Below are 23944 nucleotides of genomic sequence, written 5' to 3'. Positions count from 1 at the left end.
TCGCACCGGTTGTCTGGGAGATGTAAGGTCAAATAAATAATCAAAGAGAAATTTCATTCGAAAGTTCGAAAACATTTTATGTCCCTTTTACCGTTCCTTTCAAAGTATTTTAAAAAGTCAATCCGATCAACTCATTCGTCTTCAATCATCCTAATTTTTGATCTCGCATTTAGTTTACTCTTTTTTGTTTTGAGAATTTTTAAGTTTGTAATTGTGTTCAAGAAATGGTTTTCTTTTTCTTGTCAATAAAATTGACGAGAAAAAGAATACCATTGATTATACAACATACTATGTTGTAATTATTTATTATTAATTTTTACTTTCTCGCTCCCCTAGGGTAGAGAGGAAGTATTGTCATCCTCCAAGAAAAAAAAAAAAAAAAAAAAGTTGAAATTTCATCATTTCTAGACGTTTTAAGGTCCCAGGAGTCAAAATAACCATACTTGAAAAAATGTGTGTCCGTACGTCAGCTATCCCCCAAATCTGTGTACAGCGATATCTCAGAATCTATCTGTTCGATTTCATTCAAAATTCGCACAGAACACCATATCTATGGTCTCCTTATGCACGTCGAACGATTTTGGGGTACGCTAAAATTTGGGGGGCTAGGGTCAAATTGGGTTAAAGGTCCATTTTCAGCAAAATCATCCGGAAAGCTCATTTTGAGGGACTGTAAATTTTGAAAAATGCTTTTAATTCTTTAAAAGTGGGCATCAAGCACATCACCTGGGTCATTAATTTAAGTTCCTAAAAGATCTTTGGACTAAACTCAAAATTCAAGGGATTACGAGGCCCAAAAGTAGGGCACTTTGCTCCGCGACATCACACAAACGGCTCATTTTCAAAGACTGTAAATTTGAAAAAAAAATGCCTTTAATTCTTCGAAAGTTGGCATAAGAGCACCACCTGGTTCATTAATTTAAGTTTCTATGATGAGGTCTTTGGACTAAACTAAAAATTGACGGGTTACGCGTCATGTAGCGAGGAGAGCACTTCGGCCACACGGAGAGCTCATGGACTGTAGATTTTGAAAAAAATGCCTTTAATTCTTTCAAAGTTGGCTCAAAAGCACCATCTGAGTCATTAATTTAAGTTCCTAAAGGATCCTTGGACTAATCTCATAATTGCAGAGGGGCCGATAGGAAACGCTCAATTCTCCGATAAATGAGTCGGAACGTTTCTAGATAATAGCAGCAAACGCATTGAGTCAGGTGAAACCTGGGAATTCAAATGCATTATATAATGCATCATATACTATCTCCAAAATTACTCCATAGGTATACACCAAGCAAAATTAGACAACTAATTAGGTACTTACATTATATACTATGAATGAAGCTAACGCAAGAACTGACACTTACATCTTTATTAGAAACTAATATGTTTGTTGTTAATGAATTTAGAATCCCGGCAGATTCCATCTTTTGCGGGATCCTTTTTCCGAGGTACTGAACACAAATATAATATAATAATACTGCACAAACATGATTGAAATTTAATGATTGAGAACCCGAGGTTTGTTGACATTTGTCGACGTTGTTGTTGTTGTTGTTGTTGTTGTGTTTAAGTACACAGGTATACGAGCAGCAAGGAGATGGCGCTCTCTATTGTTTTCGCTTTGAATTACGGGGATACGCGGTAAGGAGATGAGGCTCTTGGCGGGCGTGTGGTGAACCTTCCAGCAGGTAGATTCGCCCGCCAACTTTAAAATTTGGGAGATGCTAGGCGAAAACCGTTTAGTTTTAAGACTATTTAAACATCGAATAGTCATTCTACCCATCAAAGTAGATATTTGATGGCTTTTGACCGTGCTTAAGGAAAGATTATAATATAAAATCGTATCTGAAGTATGATGTCAATGAATCTAATGGATCCTAATGAATCGTAGAAAAGCTAAGATTTTTACGGATCGCCGTATTTGATAGGAGACTTTGTTAATCAATTACATATTTAATTGAAAATGCCTCATAAAATCAATAAGTCGAGTCCGAATATATGAATTCATCACATATCGCGAAGACATTTACAATAAAGTTCAGGGGTTTGAATAAAAATTTCATAACTATTATCCTGCGATCAAAATTCCAATCAAACTTTATGATTTTATGAAATTGACAGTATTTTTCTAAATATTCCAGCAAAAGTGTCTATGATCGCGCGGAGCGCTGGCAAAAGCGAGAAAGTGTTGTGCGATTCTCGCACCATGATGGGGGGCGAAGCCCCCCCACATGCCGGCGCGAAGCGCCGGTACCTACGCGGCGCTTGCGCCTCGCATAAATTGGCCGGAGGCCAATTTTTTTATTACTTTATTATTTTATTTTATTTTTCATATTCTTTTTTTATTTTCTTTAATTTTGTCTTCATTTATTTATTTTTTATTATTTTCAGTCAAGGCAAATAAGCCAAAAAAGGGGCCATAGCCTGCAAAAATCCCGGGTAGCAATGTTTTCATTGATTCACATGTAATTTTTGACGCTGAATCCGTATTTCAACTTTGCTTCAAAAAATTCGGACCGGAAAGTTGCCAAATTTGGCAAAAATGGCCTAAAATCGTCCTTTTTACCAGATTATGACCTGTAACTTGCCAAAAATTAATCTGACGATAAAATTAGTTATTTTCAGAAATAAAGCTCGTTAAATTTCCTATAAATAAGTTCCTATACACTTTTCCGCTCAAGGCAAAATCATGCAAGCGCGCTGCCGGGCTCCGAACTTTGTAAAATGTGCGAAAATTGCGCGTACTGTAATGTGTTGGGTTATCCTTATTATTTACATAAATTCATTTCACTAAGTGTAAATTTTATCATCTTCACTTGATTTGTCCAGAAATTTCTAGTCAGACGATTAAACAGGAGACATCGGGCAAAAACCGCGAAAAACACAATTTTCGCTCATTTTTCAATGTTCGGAGCCCACCAGCTTGCTTGATTTTGCCTGGAGCGAAAAAAGTGAATAGGAACTTTCTTATAGGAAATTTAACGAGTTTATTAATTAATTTCTGAAAATAACTAATTTTATCGTCAGATCAATTTTTGGCAAGTTACAGGCCATAATCCGGAAAAAAGGCCGCTTTTAAGCCATTTTTGCCAAATTTGGCAACTTTCCGGTCCGAATTTTTTGGTGCAAATTTGAAATTCGGATTCAGCAATTAATGTAAACATTGCTACCCGGGATTTTGCAGGCTCTTTTTCTTATTTGCCTGGACTTATTATTTTTTTAATTTTGCCCTTATTTATCTATTTTTTACTATTATTTTTTTATTATTTTATTTTTTGTGTTGCCTATCTATTTTTTTTTATTTTTTTTTATGTTGTCTTTAGTTATTTATTTTTTTTATTTTTTCAAGTATCCATCTAATTTTTTCTATTTAATTATTTTTTTATGGATATTTTTGCGACATTGTATGTGGGTGCATTCTCTTATATTGATTGGAGAAAATCATCTGTTGAGAAACAACAGAGGAGAAAACACCTGAAATTTCAGTGTAAAAGTGTTCCCTCCGATGTGCAGCACATCATGTGCTTGCACGCGCTCTTTGCCAAGCTATGGCATTTTTTATCAAACGTTACAGCAATGTAAACGAAAACGATGTGACAACATAGCAATAAAACGCTTTTACAACGTTCGCGTAACACACTAGAACAACATTGTTTAACAACGTTTTTACTAACGTTTTTTAAAGCGTTTTTACAACGTTCGCGTAACACACTAGAACAACATTGTTTAACAACGTTTTTACTAACGTTTTTTAAAGCGTTTTTACAACGTTTTTAATAACGTTGTAAAAACGCTTTAAAAAAATGTCGACTTACAACTTTTTCACAACATTTTGACAACAATATTAAAAGCGTAGCCAATAAACGTTTTTAGAAGCATTGTTAAAAAACGTTGCGGCAACGAACTCGCAACCATTCTTGCCGGGCGGGAGAGGTAGAGGTCATTTCTCCTGTACATGTCTCATAAGTAGATCAGCTAACCGAAAACTTCCATCCTTTCACCGTAAACTAGTCGAACCTTGGTCGTATTTTGTTCGTATTGTCTGTTGTCGTACACTCGCAACATGTGAAAACAAGCATCATCAATCGCGTTTTGTTTAAAGTTGTTTTGTGTTGTAGGGGCGGGGCTTATTTTCGCGCACAAAATTTGGAAACCCCTGAAGCAACATTGCTGTACATTCAGAGTCGTGATTTGTTCGAAACAACAAATTAGTCGTGTTATGTTCGAAACAACAAAATGTTTCTGTTTTTTTCTTGTTTCTTTTTACGCGATTCTGAACAACCGCAATGAGAGAGCAACTTCCAATTTTAAGTTAGAAATCAGCGTTGCTCTCTTGAACAACGTAAAAGCGACCTGCTCTGAGCACGTTGCAGTTGTTGTGCAACAATGTTGCTGTAGGGGTTCCAAAATTTTCCGCACGAAAATAAGCCCCGCCCCCACAACACAAAACAACTTTGAACTAAATGTCATTGTTGCTCGTTTTTACAACATGTTGCGAGTGTTGCCTCCGAACAAAATACGACTATAATTGCTGTTTTTTTCTTGTTTCTTTTGAGTGATTCTGAATAACCAATGAGAAAGCGAATTCAATTTTAGGTTAGAAAACAGCGTTGTCTTGGGCAACAACATAAAAACGACTTGCAGTCCAGGTGCAAAAACATGCGAATAGCGGAAAAAAATGACACAAAAATTGACACAATACGCATTCTTAATACAACGTTTGAGAAAAATGGTGAAAACTTTGAACAAAATGATTTTTTATTGTGGTTTATAGCTGTCAAAGTCGCAAAAATCGCAAAATCAGCGAAAATCAGAAAAGTTTGAGGCTATTTCATGTTCAAACGCATAGTAATATGAAAATACCGTAACAAAACAAGAAATTACCGTACACAATAAGTCAAAGAGTGGCCACACTACTCATACAGGGTGTCCCAAAAGTCCGTACCCCCCCTCGTAACTTTTGAACGGTTAGAGATAGAAAAACGAAACTTTGGGAGTGTTTCTATCTTAAAGGGGTCCATCTTCTTGGGGGGGGGAGGGGGGTCAAAATTTTTGTCCCCCCCTCAGGGGAGGCGCGGGAGCCCCCAACTTTTTTTTCAAATGGTAATCCCTATCTTGTGATACATCACTAGAAAGAGCATAAAAAATTAAGAATTTTGGCGCAAACCGCAAATCAATATCTTAATTTTTGACCGAGTTATGATAGGTCAAAGGTCAAATTTGACCTATTTTCAAAACATCATTTCTCCAGTTCAAATCATCGTAAAGGAAAAAATAAAACGGGAAAATTTACCAAATTGTAAGCACTTTCAAGTAAAAATCACAGAAATTACTTCAAACTAATTTTAAGGGGGGTTTCGGACCCCCAAATACGTCATTTTAAAGGTCATACGATATTCTCGCGAAATGAGCCAATTTCCCCTTACTTTTCCTCAACATTATCTTAGTGAGTTCAAAATTAGTTCAACATTGCGTTTTCAAGTCCCCAAATTTCGAGCAAAGTTCCAAAAACGAAATTTAAGGTGATTCAATTCAACCATTTAAATTTTATTTTTTTTTTAAAACTTTGTTCGAAATTTGGGGGCTTGAAAACGCAATGTTGAACTAATTTTGAACTCACTAAGATAACGTTGAGGAAAAGTAAGGGGAAATTGGCTCATTTCGCGAGAATATCGTATGACCTTTAAAATGACGTATTTGGGGGTCCGAAACCCCCCTTAAAATTAGTTTGAAGTAATTTCTGTGATTTTTACTTGAAAGTGCTTACAATTTGGTAAATTTTCCCGTTTTATTTTTTCCTTTACGATGATTTGAACTGGAGAAATGATGTTTTGAAAATAGGTCAAATTTGACCTTTGACCTATCATAACTCGGTCAAAAATTAAGATATTGATTTGCGGTTTGCGCCAAAATTCTTAATTTTTTATGCTCTTTCTAGTGATGTATCACAAGATAGGGATTACCATTTGAAAAAAAAGTTGGGGGCTCCCGCGGCTCCCCTGAGGGGGGGACAAAAATTTTGACCCCCCCCCCCCCCAAGAAGATGGACCCCTTTAAGATAGAAACACTCCCAAAGTTTCGTTTTTCTATCTCTAACCGTTCAAAAGTTACGAGGGGGGGTACGGACTTTTGGGACACCCTGTATAAACATTGATGAGAACGCAATCTACCGGAGAATCGCCGAAATAACGCAAACAATCAACGGACGGCTGGGAGCCGTCAGTTTTTAAGTCAATGAGTTAAGGTGAATCTTCAGCTGAAGTTCCGAAAAAATCCGCCACCTCGCGCTGCTGAAATCCGGCTCCGAAATCAATGATAATATAAATATCACAATAGATATATTAAATTCTAAGACTCATATAAGTCCTGGCAGCTTACGCCTGGAATGCTTGGACACAAACGCGAGCTTTGAAAGTTGAATACTAAAAGCTATAACTTGATCTGAGTTTCTCTTATGGGATATCTGTAGGAACAAGAGAGACAGCTCACGGCGAAAGAGAGATATCTGCAACTGCTTAAGGCGATCACTCGCGATTGGTTGCATCAAGGTGATCATGCTTAACCCTACTTTTTTCTGGGATTAAGTTTCAGAGCTTCAGATATTACTTTTCACGTATTTTTAGCGTTAATAGGAAGAAGAGTGTTACCTATAGCTAGGGCTTATATGACTCTTCGATTTTAACAGAAATTCCTTTAACTTTCATAAAAGCTCAAGGAGCCACGTGGAGCTGTAGGGACGGGCTCTAATAGCGTGGACCGAAAAATCAAAACACAGCGGTGGCGCTTCGTGCGCGAAACAATTTCTTACTGCGCACCACTGTAGATTAACCTTAGTTGTATTTTGTTCGGAGGTAACACTCGCAACATGTTGTGAAAACAAGCAACAATCGCATTTTGTTCGAAGTTGTTTTGTGTTGTGGGGGGCGGGGCTTATTTTTGCGCGCAAAATTTGGGAACCCCTACAGAAACATTGGTAAGAGGCAATAGTCTAGGTGCGGAGGGAAAAATAGCGGAAATAATTGGTTTACACGATTTTATTGTTTTAAGTTGTTCATTTGGGTATACTGAACGCTCACAAAAAAGTCCCCACGAATCCGAGGTGGGCTAAACCCAGGGGAGGGGGGAAAGGGTAAAATCGGGATATTTTCGGGTTTTTCTTCATTTTAGTGGTTTAAATGTTGGCTTGAGCGCGAAAAAAGATTGTTATCAATTTGAACTATCGTGAAATGCCCAACAATGAGCTAGTATACCTAACATTTCGAATCCCCTCGCCCCCTCCCCTTCCCCACCAAATGACGTTATTTTTTACCCTAAAATCGGGATTTTTAGGTGTTCCCATCTGTAGCGGTATTAATATTGGTCTTAATGCAGTAATACTCATATTTACCACAAAGAATCATGAAACTTGAACAAAAAGAGCTCTAAATACTCCTAGCTTTATTTGCATTACCGCCTCATTACCCTCAAATACCCTTACCACCTCGCCAACTACCCTCCCCCTTTCCCTCAATTAGGCCATTTTTCGGCATACTATAAAATGTCCGAGTGGAATTATGCATGCGATGCGATGCATGAAAACGGGGCTAATCTTAGAACTCGACGTGTCGAACTAAACAAGGATCACTTTCTACCTTTATGCCTAGTTGCACAGTGTCATGTTACCAGGAGTAAAATCGGACGAGTTGAAAATAATTTTTTGTGGTAGTGGGGGAAGGAAGGCTACGGGGGGGGGGGGGGGGGCTTACGCATTTTTTAAAATAATTCCACTCGGACATTTTATATTGAGTGTACATAATCATTTTTTTTCCATTCAAGCCGTTAAATGCCGAAAAATGGCCTAATGGATCCGGAGTGTTAGGTATACTCATTGTTGGGCATTTCACGATAGTTCAAATTGATAACAATCTTTTTTCGCGCTCAAGCCAACATTTAAACCACTAAAATGAAGAAAAACCCGAAAATATCCCGATTTTACCCTTTCCCCCCTCCCCTGGGTTTAGCCCACCTCGGATTCGTGGGGACTTTTTTGTGAGCGTTCAGTATACCCAAATGAACAACTTAAAACAATAAAATCGTGTAAACCAATTATTTCCGCTATTTTTCCCTCCGCACCTAGACTATTGCCTCTTACCAATGTTTCTGTAGGGGTTCCCAAATTTTGCGCGTAAAAATAAGCCCCGCCCCCCCACAACACAAAACAACTTCGAACAAAATGCGATTGTTGCTTGTTTTCACAACATGTTGCGAGTGTTGCCTCCGAACAAAATACAACTAAGGTTAATCTATAGTGGTGTGCAGTAAGAAATTGTTTCGCGCACGAAGCGCCACCGCTGTGTTTTGATTTTTCGGTCCACGCTATTAGAGTCCGTACAGCTCCACGTGATTCGCGTTTTCAGCACTAAGAATTGTCAGCACTTTATCACGAGATCCGCACTTTTTGCAAATAGTGTTTTAAACCTGTTGGCGGATCTTGATCATTTAAAGACTGAAAAAAAAGAATTTCACGCTTACAATTCCTTTTCAGAAGCTTTTGTTTGATCTTAAACGGGCGGATCAAGCATTGTATTATTGGAAAATGACACTGATCACGAGCTACGCATTTCTACAATGAGTATTTTGAACCATGCCCTTGATCATTAAGATCAGAGTTTATATTCATACTTAAAGCTTGTTTACTTGGAAGCTTTAGTTTATCTAATACGATAGATGAAAGCATTTTTTGACTCGATTGACTCTAATACAACTGACCGTTGTGATGAACTGTCAGTTCATGATTGCATTGTCCCATGCAGAGAGTGAATTAATGGACATGAGCGCCGCGCGCCGCTGGTAATAGGTACCTTTGAAAAAATTATACTGGAGGGGCCTCGAGTAGTAAGCATTTAGCAACTTTTCAGAATCAGCGAATTCCTGAAAATAAATAAAAACGCAGAACAGCTGATCAGCTGATACATGGTGTTGGCGGGAAACGCCGAAGAGCGCGCGTTGCGCGTAATGCACTCTTAGCTTCATAATCTGTGTAAGAGATTAACGTTTTTTTTAGCTTCCCCCTTGTAGCAAAACAAATTTTAGTTTTTCTAAAATAAAGTATAAAAAAAACATATCTGTTATCTAAATGGTAGTTTTATATGAAAAACGTAAAACGCTCATACAGGGTGTCTCACGAAAAACGAGCCACCTTGAATATCTGGCAAACGGGTTGGAATTTCGAAAAACGGTAAAAGACGTGTTCGTTTATATCGAGGGGGACACCTTTTGGCGTATTTGACATTTTCTCAAACCGCGGGGGGGGGGGGTGCCCCCCCCCCGTAAATCGAAATTTTCAAATGGCACCCCTACTTATTTATTTCAAAAATCAATTCTACGCAAAAAAACAAGCCACCCTGTCCAAACCGGATATAAATCGGACAATTTTTCAGCGATTGGCAGAGGTTGAAACATTTTTTTTTATGATCTTTTCAAAAATTCCCTATGCTCAATGGAATTGCCGTATCAAACCAAACTCTCCGCCAAAAAAATTCTTAAACATTGCACTTCCAATTAAAAAGAAGAAAAGAAACTAACCCTCCCCCCCCCCCCAAAAAAAAAAAAAAAATCTGTACTCGAAAACTTGAGCACGCGGAGCCCTTTTTTGCGATATTGAAATGCGTTTGACCGAACATGGAGGACTTGAAAAATCGCATCACTGCGAATCATCATTGAAACTCACCTAAAAAAAGGTAATTCATTTGTGTTTCTACTTAGCTGTTTCTTCACGGACATGGTTTCTTATGCTTCAGATACAAAAATAATAATTCATGTCAAACACTTACCACTCCCACCGAGCCCCGATGAGCGCCCCTCGGATATGTTCGATCAAACGCATTCCAATATTGCAAAGAAGGGCTCCGCGTGCTCAAGTTTTCGAGTACAGATTTTTTTTTTTTTTTTTTGGGGGTGGGGGGGGGGGTTCCTTTTCTTTTCTTATTTTAAACTGAAAGTGCAATGTTTAAGAGTTTTTTGGCGGAGAGTTTGGTTTGATACGGCAATTCCATTGAGCGTAGGGAATTTTTGAAAAGAGCATGAAAAAAATGTTTCAACCTCTGCCAATCGCTGAAAAATTGTCCGATTTACATCCGGTTTGGACAGGATGGCTTGGTTTTTTGCGTAGAATTGATTTTTGAAATAAAAAAGTAGGGGTGCCATTTGAAAATTTTGATTTACGGTGGGGGGGGCACCCCCCGCCCCGCCCCGCCCACCCCCCCCCCCCCCGCGGTTTGAGAAAATGTCAAATACGCCAAAAGGTGTCCCCCTCGATATAAACGAACACGTCTTTTACCGTTTTTCGAAATTCCAACCCGTTCGCCAGATATTCAAGGTAAAATCTAAGTTCAGACTTGACCATGAAATATGAAAAATGATAAAAGCTAGAAAAGGTAATTTTTTCTTATAGACAAGTTTTTTTATTTTTTTATACAACGCATGCATACGAAAGTGTTAAAAGTGAACATTTTTATGTAACTATTATATAAGAAAAAGGGTCATCATTTTCGTGAGCTTTTCGCTTGGCGCCCGCTTCGAGAAAAGAACGACCAAAAAAATGAAAATATTTTCATGCCTAACTCTCATTTATCCAATCTCCCTCTGGCCGGAAGCAATTGGACCAATAAGAATAGAATGAAAAAATCGGTATTTATTTCAAACTTCACGCAAAGACCGAAACGAAACGGAGCATTTCGTCGCTTTTGGATAGTCTATAGCATGAGAGCATACCTTCGATTCACTTACCCCACCAACGGACCAAGATTCAACATTTCCCGCTTACTTCAATTTTCCGTTTTTGAAATTCCCGTCATTTTTCATCGGCGGGAATTTCAAATTTTGCCCCCCTTTCTAAACTTTCTGATATCCTCTTATATAAAAAAAAAAACTAATAGGTCCTACTTTCAAATTCTGATTTCAGCGGGCTCATTAGAGACTATCGGTGCGGTGGCGTTTGCGGACGTGGCGTTTGCGAATTCTAAGAATCGGGTGGCGTTTCCGGATTCTCATATTTTGACGGTGGCGATTGCGGACCGGCGGAACAGGGCCGGTGGACTTTGCGGACCAGAGAATTTCGGCGGTGGCGATTGCGGACGGAGGGGTAGGCACCTACATATGCAGCCCCCCACCCCTGCGCTGTATATTAAAGAGAAAACTTACCGCAGAGGCTCTGGATTCCTTTCCTTGGATGTAGAATGAAAAAAAATATTAGTATTATATCAGTATAAAAACATATAAGCAGTGATCATACAGTAAATTGTTAAAAAATGCATATCAGAAATCAAGAAACTGAAAAATCGTCAGTTTCAGTCCATTTTTAGGATGAAAAACATGGTGTAAATTCTAGTCCAAAATTACTGAAAGTCAAAAAATTAAAATATGTTTTCATTTTTCGTATGTTATTTTTTGACTTTCAGTAATTTTAGACTAGAATTTACACCATGTTTTTCATCCTAAAAATGGACTGAAACTGACGATTTTTCAGTTTCTTGATTTCTGATATGCCTTTTTTAACAATTTACTGTATGATCACTGCTTATATGTTTTTATACTATAATACTAATGTTTAATACTAATATTTTTTTCATTCTACATCCACGGAAAGGAATCCAGAACCTCTCCGGTAGGTAATTTATCTCTTTAATATACAGCGCAGGGGTGGGGGGCTGCATATGTAGGTGCCTACCCCTCCGTCCGCAATCGCCACCGCCGAAATTCTCTGGTCCGCAAAGTCCACCGGCCCTGCTCCGCCTGTCCGCAATCGCCACCGTCAAAATATGAGAATCCGGAAACGCCACCCGATTCTTAGAATCCGCAAACGCCACGTCCGCAAACGTCACCGCACCGGGACTATCACCTGTCGATAACCGCAAAAATAATGGAATTCGGCCCAGCAGAACGCTCAAACGAGCTATATAAATAAAAATTTACGTTGTTTAAATGGGAAAATTTGCAACTTTACTATGTAATATAAAAAAACCTGGGTCAATGGGTCATGTTTTCAAAATCTGTATAGAGCGGGTCATCAAGAGACAATTGCCTGTCGATAGCCGCAAAAATCATGAAAATCAGCCCGGTAGAACGCTGAAACGAAGCGTTACCAGATACTCAAAAGGAGGTATCGCAACTTATAGTGTAGAAAGTCGGTTTTTGGAATTTTGAAATATTTCGCAGGCAACGCCCCAAGTCATGTTTGCAAATGACAACGCAAATGAAATCGTAATATTTTGCCTGTTTAATTTTGCAGTTCCCTCTGTCTATAGATGGCTGTAGATTCCTATCTTATCTATATAAAGGAATAGAAGCCAAAAAAAAACTCAAAAAAAAAAAAAAAAAATTTTGCAGTTCAGCTTATTTTTTATACTTCGGAGATCGGAGTGGAAGTAAAAATGCTTACTTTCCTTCTTAGTAAATTCACTTTAAAAAAATAAGTTGTTCTTCAGAAACGGCTGGAGTTGACAAAAGCATCTTGTTTTTTTTTAAAAATTGGGAGGGAAAATTGGCTCTACAAAATGTTGAACCCTGCTGAATTATGAATTCACATTCTAACTCAAATGCGATTTTTTTTTCTTTTAAATCAGGAAATGAAATTTTAAAACAGAGCGTATCATGAGTTGGTTATTTTTGGTCTCTTTTTGGGTCCAATTCTGGCTTAAACATGGGTCTTGCAACCAATTTTGGAGAAAAACGCTCTTGCGGGTTTACGGTAGAATGCCGAAGATCCGGATTTTTTGGGCCAAATTTGGCTTTCAGACTTAAGTTTAGGCTAGTATTAGACCTGGGATCCGATATGGCCAAATTATGATGCATTTCGTAAAACCTAGACCTTCAACGAGCCAAAAGCAGAAAGTTGTGGAAAATCAGCTAGGGTTAGCCCAAAAACGACCCGATATCCGTCATTTTAAACAAGAAAAAGTACTCGCAAAAAATTCCCTATACGTGGTGGACAAGGAGCTCCGTTGCTTATGAAGACGAGGTAAACTGGGACTCATAGCAATTTTGTACTTTCAGTTTTATTGTTTACATTTAATCTATCGAAATGCTATGCGTTGAACATCGTTGGAGTGAAGTAGGAACCAAATCAGTCAATATAATGATCGACGAAATGTCAACTGGGACCGGAACTGGCCCAAGATAGCCCCGGGACCGACGATGACCGACATAACGCGATGCGCAGTCCTCGAAAAGTGCGAAAGAATAGTTTTTATAACGAGTCAGCCTTGACTAACGACTGAACACATGTAAAGATTGCCGCTTTTACTCCTTTTCTCTGTCTTGAAGCATTTGGTTATGAAGAGCCCAAGCCACTGATGTAGGTATTTAGTTTAGGTCCTGTCGCTCATTTCTGTAACAGAGGATGAACTGACGATATAAAATATTTAAAGTCTGAGGTGGTTCTTTAGCACTTGGCAGAACCTTTCGATAGTCGATGAGGATTTAATAATGTTAAACTATGGGACAATTCTTAAATCATTTCGAACATCATTTAAGCTGTACTTATTGTGATGGTCTAGAGATAGAAAGTGAAATTTCAAAAAGGCTGAATATAAATTCCTTAAAAGTGGAAGTGTTCGATGTCTTTTTAGAATGATATGAACCCTCAGTCCGGAAACTTTTTAAATGGTGTGTTTGGTGATGCGGCAGTAGCAATGTTATGCTTCACTAATACGACGTTTTGCATAAACGAGAGGGCACAGAGATGGAGCGAGTAAAATTTCATGGACAGAAATCTCATGTAAAATTTCATGAAATCTCAAGACGCTCAAATACACATCACAAAAGGGGTACGTGCAAAACGGGCTATTTCACGCTCGTGTCGGATACCATTGAAACTTGCCCTATTCATTCATTTAACAATGCCCTATATTTTCCCAAAGTTTCAAGTCCCCAAAATATTTTGGGGGGAAGTGGCGGGAGGTCAAAGTTGAAAATCCGCTAAATTTTCGCGAATTTTTTACTAAGAAACTACTAAATATTTCGAAACGCGGTTTAAACGAGCGTTTTTAGCGTGAAAAGAGCTTTCAGAAAATGTATAATATCATAGGGTTTTGTCGACTTAAACTCGTGTTATAGCCTCCGAAGCGCCGGAACGCTATAAAATGACCCGCTTTTTTGTCACGTTCGGGCCGATCCCCAACATACTCCATTTTTAATTTCTTTGAAAAACTGATATGTTGTTCCTGACTCTCTATGGCACCGATATGTCTTTACCGTATCCTGGGGAAACGTTTTGTTCGCGAGTTATAAGCGCGGAAAGGAGCGAAGGTCGGGAAAATTGGCTTTTTTAAACTGCGTGCGGCGACGGATCAGGAGACATGTGGCAACAATGCGAGGTCGGCAGAGGAGTGTGATTCGCCGAACTGAGCAGAAGAGGGCGTTCTCCTTCTAACCCATGCGACGCGCGCAGTTCATAATAGCCGATTTTCCCGACCTTCGCTCCTTTCCGCACTTATAACTCGCGAACAAAAATTTTCCCCAGGATACGGTAAAGACATATCAGTGCCATAGAGAGTCAGGAACAACATATCAGTTTTTCAAAGACATTAAAGATGGAGTATGTTGGGGATCGGCCCGAACGTGACAAAAAAGCGGGTCATTTTATAGCGTTCCGGCGCTTCGGAGGCTATAACACGAGTTTAAGTCGACAAAACCCTATGATATTATACATTTTCTGAAAGCTCTTTTCACGCTGAAAACGCTCGTTTAAACCGCGTTTCAAAATATTTAGTAGTATTCGAGTAAACAACTCGCGAAAATTTAGCAGATTTTCAACTTTGACCCCCCCCCCCCTACCCCCCAAAATTTTTTGGGGACTTGAAACTTTGGGAAAACATAGGGCATTGTTAAATGAATGAATAGGGCAAGTTTCAATGGTATCCGACACGAGCGGGAAATGGCCCGTTTTGCACGTACCCCTTTGAAAATGTTTAATTTTTTTTTTTTGGTTGAATTGTTGGTACCTATAGTTATTCCGCAGAAGTCCGGAAGTGTTTCAGATCTACCTGATAAAGGTCTTGATGTAGGTCAGTTAATGATTGCGTCGACTTACCCGCTCGGGCAGCTGGAGTTAAAGGCTTGCTTCTTTCCTTTGAATCGTGGCGACAACATTACTGCCACAAAAAGGAGTTATCCCACCATTATTTTCCCATTTCTTCAAAACGATTGTGCTGCGAAAATTAGCCCCGAAATTCTCAGGAAATGTGTTTGTGACAAACGACGTAGAAACCGACGCAATTTTTCTCAATTCAATTAAATAATACGTGGGTAATTTCAATGCATGTGTATGGCAAGGTATACCCTTCAGACGCTTTTGGAGGACAAAACTTTCCTTTCCCCGACGATAAGAGCTTTTTCTTATCAGTTTTTGATAAAACATATAATGCTTAAATCGATGAAAATGATTGTACACTAAATTCTGCTCTTTTACTATCAGTTTTAAGCAAAACAATAAAAGTTTAAAATAAACCGCGCTACGCGCCGTTTTATTAAGGGTGTTTGCCCCCCCCCCCCCCCCCGATGCGCGCGGGCGTTTTTTCGTTTGAGTGTCCACTGTCCGGCCTCAGATGTTCTGTCTTTCTAAGCGACTCGCGCGTCCATCGCGGGAAGAGTGCATTTTCCTAAGGGAGGGGGGGAGGACAAACTTTTGAGGTTATATTTAGGTACGTTGTCCTGTTGGAGGAATTAATTATTCGAAGGAGTTCATGTCGCCAGATTGCAATAAAAATCCCTCATGTAATGTCAGATGTGGGCCGTCCATTAATTACGTAAGGTTCTTAGGGGGAGGGAGAGGGAGCTCAAACAGCCTTACGGCGCCTTACGAGAGGGGGGGATTTAGGGCTGAGCCTAACGTTAGATTTCCATCCTAAATTAATGGAAATGCGACAATCCATTTTTCGTCCGGTTGATAATAAAATTCAAGATGAAATAGAGGAAATCAGAACATCACATAGGTAGGTACTGATTGCTGACCGATCAGACCAGGCACCTCTCATTCACGTATTTTTGTCTGTTGACCTGATTGTATCATTAATAGTTCCTATAAACTTACCTCCAAAATTTAGTTTCACTAATAAAAATGTTGGCCTAAAAATAATTTAATGTTTTTCTAAAAGAAAACGTAATGCTTAGATCTGCGATAATCTAAAAAAAGGGGGGGGGTGTCAGTCGAACCTTACGTAATTTGTAGAAGGGGGGAGGGTAAGGGATGCTTTACGGTGCCTTACGAGGAGGAAGGAGGGGTCTAAAAATGGGGAAAAGTTCCTTAGGTACGTAATTTATGGAAGGCCCCATACAAAAAAATTTCAACAAACAATGAGTCAAGCTTGAATGACAATGGCAGAATCTCCGTGGCCCACTGTGCGACAACATTGCCATCGTGTCCACCAATTTTCAGTCCGTGACCCACTATGCGGCTCCGCTCCCCTCTTGCCACGCAGCCCCCGTCTAAAACTTTCAGAGCTCGCCATTTTTAAACGGCTCGGCCGATTTCGTTCAAACTCAATAGTGGCCTAGTAAGTACTACGTAAGATCTTCCTCCTGTAAATATGTTGGAGGAAAGTCTTCGGATGACCACAAAATTGAACCTCCACCACTTCTTGCCCTCACTATTCGGAATCTAATACTTCGATCTCCACGGTTTTTTCGCAGAATGCTTGTCCGGCTCCTTTAGGTACTTTACATCGCAAGATGGAAATTTTCACAAGGGCGCAACGCGGCGGAAAGTTGAGCCTCATAATAGGTAACAGTTAAAATTTGCTACGTTTCACTTGAGGTTCAATTGGTATTGGTTCAGCATGATCTGACATCTGATGAACATCAATTGATCCAAATAGAAATTCAATAGACGTCACCCTGGTAAAAATGATCAGTTGACGGTGTATCAGTTTGTCAACGGTGTTTTGGCGCGGAGCATCAGTAGACATCAATTGAGATCGGGTCAGTTGATGGCTTCAACTGATCTAAACTGATAAGTGGTAGCAGTTAGAAGTATCAACAGATCTGAAATGATACTTGGTATCAGTTGGTACTATGAATCAACTGATACGACATAAATTTAAAACGCATTATCTGCTTGTGTAATTTTACGTATTTTTTTCAGTTTCTCACGTTTACTTCACGAAATGACGACCAGAGAGCGCTGCTGGGAATTTCCGTTCTCGAATTTCTGACAGGAGGCTTAGCAGGCTGCGCTCATTCCCAAACGGTCTCCCATCTAACAATAAGTACTAACCACGCTCGGCGTGACTTAACTTTGGTGATCGTCCATGAGACAGAGCCACTACTCCATCCGCGCATGCGATCAGAATGGACGTATTTTTGCCATTTCAGGGCCCTCACTAGAATCATTTTGACAGAAAGTGATGATGTTGTGTTGAATTTGAATCTACACTTAATCTTTTCATTTTATTTTTTAATCACTTAAAATGTAAGTGAAGTTTCACAAGTTATGTTTCCTTAAAGATGAGACTAAGAAACACAAAATGCTAAACCAAAAATTATAATTAAAGTTGTAAAAAAAAAGATGAAATGATGAAAAATCAATAATCGACTTATAAGAAATTGAAAATAATCATGAAAAAAATTTGAAAAAAATTTATTAAATCTTTATTGCGAGGGGGTTAAAAAAATTTCATTTAATACTTATATGAATTTAATGTGAAAAAAATAATTGATCAAGGTAATTTTATGTGTTTTCGTCACATTCTTATCATGTAATTTTTAAGTGTAAATTATGGAAAAAAATATTTTCGAGTGGCGAGCGTAGAAGAAATTAATATGTCTCTATATGAATTTTCAGTTAAGAATAAAGATGATCGAGATAATTTTTATGAGTGTTTTTCCAGGTTCTTTTTGCGTAGTGATAAAAATTATGTTTAAAAAAGTCTCAAGTTGTCGCCGGTAAAAAAAAATCATTTACTTGAATTCATGTACCTAAATTTTATATGAAAAATGTTTAGTCTCGCGAAATCACGTCTTTTTTCTTTTTAAATTTTTTGATATGAATTTGAAATGAAATTCATGTAAACACTCGATTTACCAAGATTATTTTTCTTCAGTTTTACGTTATTTTTAATATATTTTTTACGTAAGTAAATGTTTTTGTAATTTCCAATATTTTTACGTAATTTTACCAGGCGTGAGAAAAAAATTGAAAAGATGTACAATTGATTCCATGGTTATCGCCCTAAGGACATTTTTACGTAAAAAAGACAGAAATGTATATACATTTACGTTTCTTTAAACGTGAAAGCGTTCCAAGAGACGTCAACCATGGGATAAATATTACATGTTTTGTATTAATATTTACGGCTTTTTAAGTAAAAAAAAAGGTTAAAATTTATCTCTTTTTTGTAGGGGAAAAAATTCTTACTAGGGATGGTATCAACCAAATATAGTATCTAGTAATATGAAATCAGTTACGATGGGAGCCGCTCAAAAATTACACATTATACACCCTTTTACATGGGGGATTCTCCTAATTAAAATCGCAACAAATTGAAGTAGGCATTAGATTTGAATAAAGGAATAGAAGCCACAACCCCCCCCCCCCCCCAAAAAAAAGTAGGCATCGCACAGAATTTTTGGCATAAAATCCATTCTCCCGTGCCGACAAACCCATGGAACTGGTGTGGCCATCATGCTTAACCCTACTTTTTTCTGGGATCAAATTTCAGAGCTTCAGAAGTTTCTTTTTACGTCGTTTTTAGTGTCAATAGGAAGAAGAATGTTATGGCTAGAACTTATGACTCTTCGATTTAAACAGAAGTTCCCCTAACTTTCATAAAAGCTCAAGAACTTACTAGGGGCTGTACGGACTCTAATAGCGTGGACCAAAAAATCATAACACAGCGGTGGCGCCCCCTGCGCGGAGAAATTTCTTACTTCACGCAGCTGTAGATAAACCTTAACTCTCCTTTTTGCCCCCTCTTTGTGTCTGGCACCTTCAGTAGAGTAGCATAATACCGCAGCATCAACTGAAAGACCATTTGAAACGCTTTCAGACCTCCAAAGGTTTAATCAATAATCCTAAAAAAAAATTAATAAATTTCAACTTTTGTGAAATTTATTCGAGCCTTTTGAAATTTCACTTTCCATCTCTGCCACTTTCATGAAGGATTATAAAAAGAAATTTCATTTAACACGCAGAATTCAGGATTAAACCCTTGAAACTTATGAATCTCCTTAAGTTCATTTATATGCACGTGGTAAACTGTGAAAGGGAACTTTAGAAATGCCCAAAAAGTTGAGATAAACAGCAAAAACATAATTTTGAATTTTTTTTCTTAAATTTTGGTTGAACACACAGCCGTACCGGTTAAACACCAAAATAAATTTCACGGATAAAGTAAGACGTTAGCTTTCATATTCGGAGCAAAACAAATTTCTTGACTATAAAGAATCCTAGTACCCCCTAATAGTATATCCTTCTTTTTTGGTACAAAAGGGAGGGAGGGATCTTGAACAGTGGACTGCATTAAGCAATTTGGACCTATAAATTCCCGCCCGGTTTAAAAACAACGTATGTGTCATTAGTTTCCCTATGCACATAAGTGTTTTTTCAGATGAGCCAGAATTTATAGGTCCAAATTGCAAAATGCAGTCTAACTATCCTTGAAACAATTTAAATGATTTTTTCAGAAATTAACAGTTTGAAATTTGAGGTTAGCCGGCCAGGTTGGCCTAGTGGTTACCGCGTCTGACTCTAGGTCAATAGGTCCCGGGTTCGAATCCCGGAGGTGGCGACAAATTTTCATGGAACTGACGAGTGGATCTGTAAGCAGAATTCGCTCGGCCGTAATCCGTGAAAATTTGTAAGCCCGAGCATGGATGTCTACCAAACTCCCTGATGTCTCCGGACAATAAATAGTGCCTATAGATGGCTGTAGATTCCTAAAGGAATAGAAGCCACTAAACTCTCAATAAAAAAAAAAAAAAAAAAAAAATTGAGGTTAGGGTCCCCGGTCCCCCTCCCCTTGATGAGCCAGAACTGCCGGAAGAGAAAGAGTAAGAGAAGACCAGAAGAGAAGAGCTGAGAGAAGACCGCGCTCCAATTGGTCTAATTGACGAGTATTCTTCTCTTCAAAAATAAAAACAAATTCTGTTAGAAAAAATAAGCATTTTTGACATTTTGTCGGTCGAAAGAGATTTCATTGAGAAAAAAGAAATTTCATGAAATTTCATTCGATGAAATTTCTTTTAGCAACTCTGGCCCCATGGCATAGAATAATAAAGGTAACGCCTAGGGTAGGCGTAGCCTTATTATTCTATGCCCACGGAGAGGCTTAGGACCCGAAAATGGCCGTGCTTTGTTTTGGTTTTTCAGGATGGGAGGGGGATCATTGCCAACTTTTGACGGATATCACCAACCGCACTTGTTCCTTCTCTATGACCGAGCCGGAGGTAGAGTACCTGTATAGGGAGAGTACCGACAGATCTGAAACTCCGAAAGTCCATCAGGCCCTCACCGATGCCTCCGCGAATAAAGTTAGGGCCCAAAAGGGCAGCCAACCTATGAATTTCAATATCCAGGGCGATTTACTGATATTATAGTTACGAACCGTCCTTTATTAAGCTCGTGTTTGACTCAGTTTTTGCATAGATTTACTCAATTCGCGGAAGAACGCTCATTTCTGTACATTCTTGGCCATCTTGGTTAGAATTGGAATCTACGTGATTCAATGTCTTTGGATTGGTGATAACCGTCGAAAGTTGGCAATGACCCCCCTCCCATCCACTATAACCAAAATAAAGCACCGCCATTTTTGGGTCCCAAGCCTCTCCTGCCTCTCCATGGGGCCAATATGGAGCCTAGAGTACCTTTATAGACAGAGTATGGCCATTTCCGTTCCGGTTTTTCATTGGTCGCGAGCGAATAGGCTGACACGATGCTCTTAGGGCCGTAAATAAACAAACAAGATGGCCGTTATCAGCAAGCAAGATTGAGGTTATGCACATCTTACATCCTCCTGTGATAAAGATGAAAGGCAATTTAACAATGTTTTCATGTGTTTTTCGTGTGCTATTCGTAGATATACATACTCGTTTAAATTGTTACTGCCGCAGATTTGAAATTTTTGTCAAATTTAGCTTCTCATCGATGTTACGGTGAGTCGCCATCTTGTTTGTTTATTTACGGCCCTAAGAGCATCATGAAGCCTAAAAACTCGTTGACCAATCAAAAAGCGGAACAGTTTTCCTGTAGTAAAAAGATACGAATGGCCATACTCTGTCTATAAAGGTACTCTAATGGAGCCCAGTGGCCATAAGCCCCACGTACACGGTGAAAGTGGACCTCGTGGACCTTAATATTGGCTTAATGAGGTGCGTTGTTAAAGTCCACAACTGCCCAACGAAAATTACCCGCTGAGCGTTGAGCTCAACGAAAGCGTTGGTAAATTCTGGTGGATTTACCCGTTTTCCAAGATGGCTGCTCAGCAAACTGCCCAACAGCTCAGCGAGGTTTTCGGCTGCTGTGGACCGCTGCCGAGTTTGCTGGATTGTTGTAATGTTATTGTTTACATCCATAACCGCCATTTTTTCGCACTTCTTCGCCACATATCCGTCACCAGACTGACTTGCAATTGCTTGTAATCTTTTATTGCGTCAATTTCGTAATAATGTGGGTGTTAATGAGATTTTTAAATGTTAAAAATATTAAATTTCAATAAAACTTAACCTTCAAATCCGCAGAATCCGACGGGAATTTAACAACGACACCTCGATTTTCTCCCGTCTGTTGAGCTGACGTCGTCGTTGAGATGACGTCAATCCTGCTGAGATTCGGCCATTTTTTTTGGGCAGTAAAAGTAATTTAACGCACCTATGTGGGAGTCACCGATGCGTTGTTGAGCGGTGAACCTTAATATTCGCCGGGCCGACGTAAAGAGTACTTATCGACGATTATTAGACCTTGTCTCGACGGCGCAACTGTTGAGGGAATCAGGTGCAACTACTGTTACGAGTTTGTTGCACCAGCCGAAGTTCCCTGTCATGACCAAATAGAGTCCCTTTATACCCAGAGTTACGACAACTCACTTTTGGTTGGGCCACGGTTGGGCTGAAAGTGGCCCAAAAAAAAATCCAATTCTGATTGGTTCTCGCTCATGGAGGCCGAAACGAGTGCACCAAGATGGCGGTACCTCGAATGTGAACAAGAATAATGAAAATATCACCTAATTGTGGTTTATCAAGAGTAAATTGTCATTTCCATCGGTCCAAAATGAAAAGAGAATAAGAAATTATTCACAAACCAATCTCATTTTCTTTTTAATTGATCAATTTGTTGATGTTGTTGTTTTTGTGTGACAGACATCGCAGGATTAGAGTCCCTTTATACCCAGAGTTAAGACAACTCGATTATCAGCTGACTGACAGCCGGCCTTGGCTGGCCATGGAGGCCGAAACGAGTGCACCCAAACGAACGATATTGAGGGATAAGGATCAGGAATCTTGCGATGTCTGTCACACAAAAACAACAACATCAACAAATTGATCAATTAAAAAGAAAATGAGATTGGTTTGTGAATAATTTCTTATTCTCTTTTCATTTTGGACCGATGGAAATGACAATTTACTCTTGATAAACCACAATTAGGTGATATTTTCATTATTCTTGTTCACATTCGAGGTACCGCCATCTTGGTGCACTCGTTTCGGCCTCCATGAGCGAGAACCAATCAGAATTGGATTTTTTTTTAGGCCACTTTCAGCCGAACCAAAAGTGAGTTGTCTTAACTCTGGGTATAAAGGGACTCTACGCAGGATTCCTGATCCTTATCCCTCAATATCGTTCGTTTGGGTGCACTCGTTTCGGCCTCCATGGCCAGCCAAGGCCGGCTGTCAGTCAGCTGATAATCGAGTTGTCGTAACTCTGGGTATAAAGGGACTCTAACGACCAAAGACATAAAGACGGAGCGCTCGTATCTAAAAGCACGGGGGAAAAAGTGAAGCTAGGTTCGGCGCTGCGCGCTTGTGTGAGTGTGTAAATGAGTGCGGGAATCCATGGCGGCAAACGGAAATTTGATTTGAACTTGTCCTCTTGATTTTTCCACATTTCTTCTTCGAAACGTATTTTAAATGCCTAAAACGAATATATTAAGAAAGTTGGGACTGCGTCCTACTATAATACACCTACTTTTGCTCGGTAACAGGCAGTAATCTCAGATAAAGTTAGTTTTTCTTCTGCTCATGGTGGTTCTGCCGGTTCAAACAGGCCGTTACAGTCGTTAATGACCGTTACTCCAAAATGAAATTAATCGCACGACGACGGACCAAAACTAACCTACAGTTATAAAAATATGAGTGTGTAAGTGAATTTCGGCAGAAATCAACCTAAAATACTTTGTTTCCGCAATTTTATTAAGTTCCCGCCCTACATTTGAATTTCAAACTTGTCCCGATTTCGCCGCCAATCCTCTAGCCAATAGTAGAGGAAGTAGAGGTGATTGAGGAGAAGCTTCATTTTTTGCTTTTAAGCACTCCGTCTTTATGTCTTTGGTCTCGACGCACAAGCATGTGTTCCTGGAACTTTTAGGCGGGAATATTTGAACAACATTAATATTTTTAGGTTAAACGATGACAATTGAGGTAACTGAACTGATAATTATGAACGGGAGGTGAATATTTTGCGTTATTTCGACCTGGTATAAAACAAAAAACAATAACATAACACAGATTTGGATAAAACGAAAATATATTCGATAACATTTTATTTTCTTGCTGTAGTGATATGCTACAAACGAAAATATAAAATTAAAACTGAAATGTATACAAATATTTCTAAGTAATAACCGCTCCGGAATAAAACACCCGTAATAAACTCCCGCTTCACGTGTAACTAGCGTTTATCAATTCAAAATACTAAGAAGGTAAACAACTGTTGAGGTTCCAGGTTTCTGACCTTGAAAGTTTCTCTTATTATAAGTGA

At 38.9% G+C, this 23944-nt stretch overlaps 1 protein-coding gene and 1 long non-coding RNA gene across 2 annotated transcripts in view; one reads left to right on the top strand and one right to left on the bottom strand.

Moving 5' to 3' along the window:
• Positions 1-23944, top strand: part of LOC109040304 (long-chain fatty acid transport protein 4) — a 53373-nt gene that overhangs the window by 3302 nt on the left and 26127 nt on the right. The gene's annotated exons all lie outside the window — the stretch shown is intronic.
• LOC109040306 (uncharacterized) lies at positions 13012-16165 on the bottom strand. Its single transcript, XR_002009817.2, has 2 exons — positions 15068-16165; positions 13012-13363 (listed from the first exon to the last, which is right to left on the bottom strand). It is a non-coding gene; the product is annotated as an uncharacterized lncRNA (long non-coding RNA).

Source organism: Bemisia tabaci, chromosome 1 (genome assembly GCF_918797505.1).
Source record: "Bemisia tabaci chromosome 1, PGI_BMITA_v3".
NCBI classification, from domain to species: domain Eukaryota; kingdom Metazoa; phylum Arthropoda; class Insecta; order Hemiptera; family Aleyrodidae; genus Bemisia; species Bemisia tabaci.
This window is presented reverse-complemented; position numbering and strand designations above follow the sequence as displayed.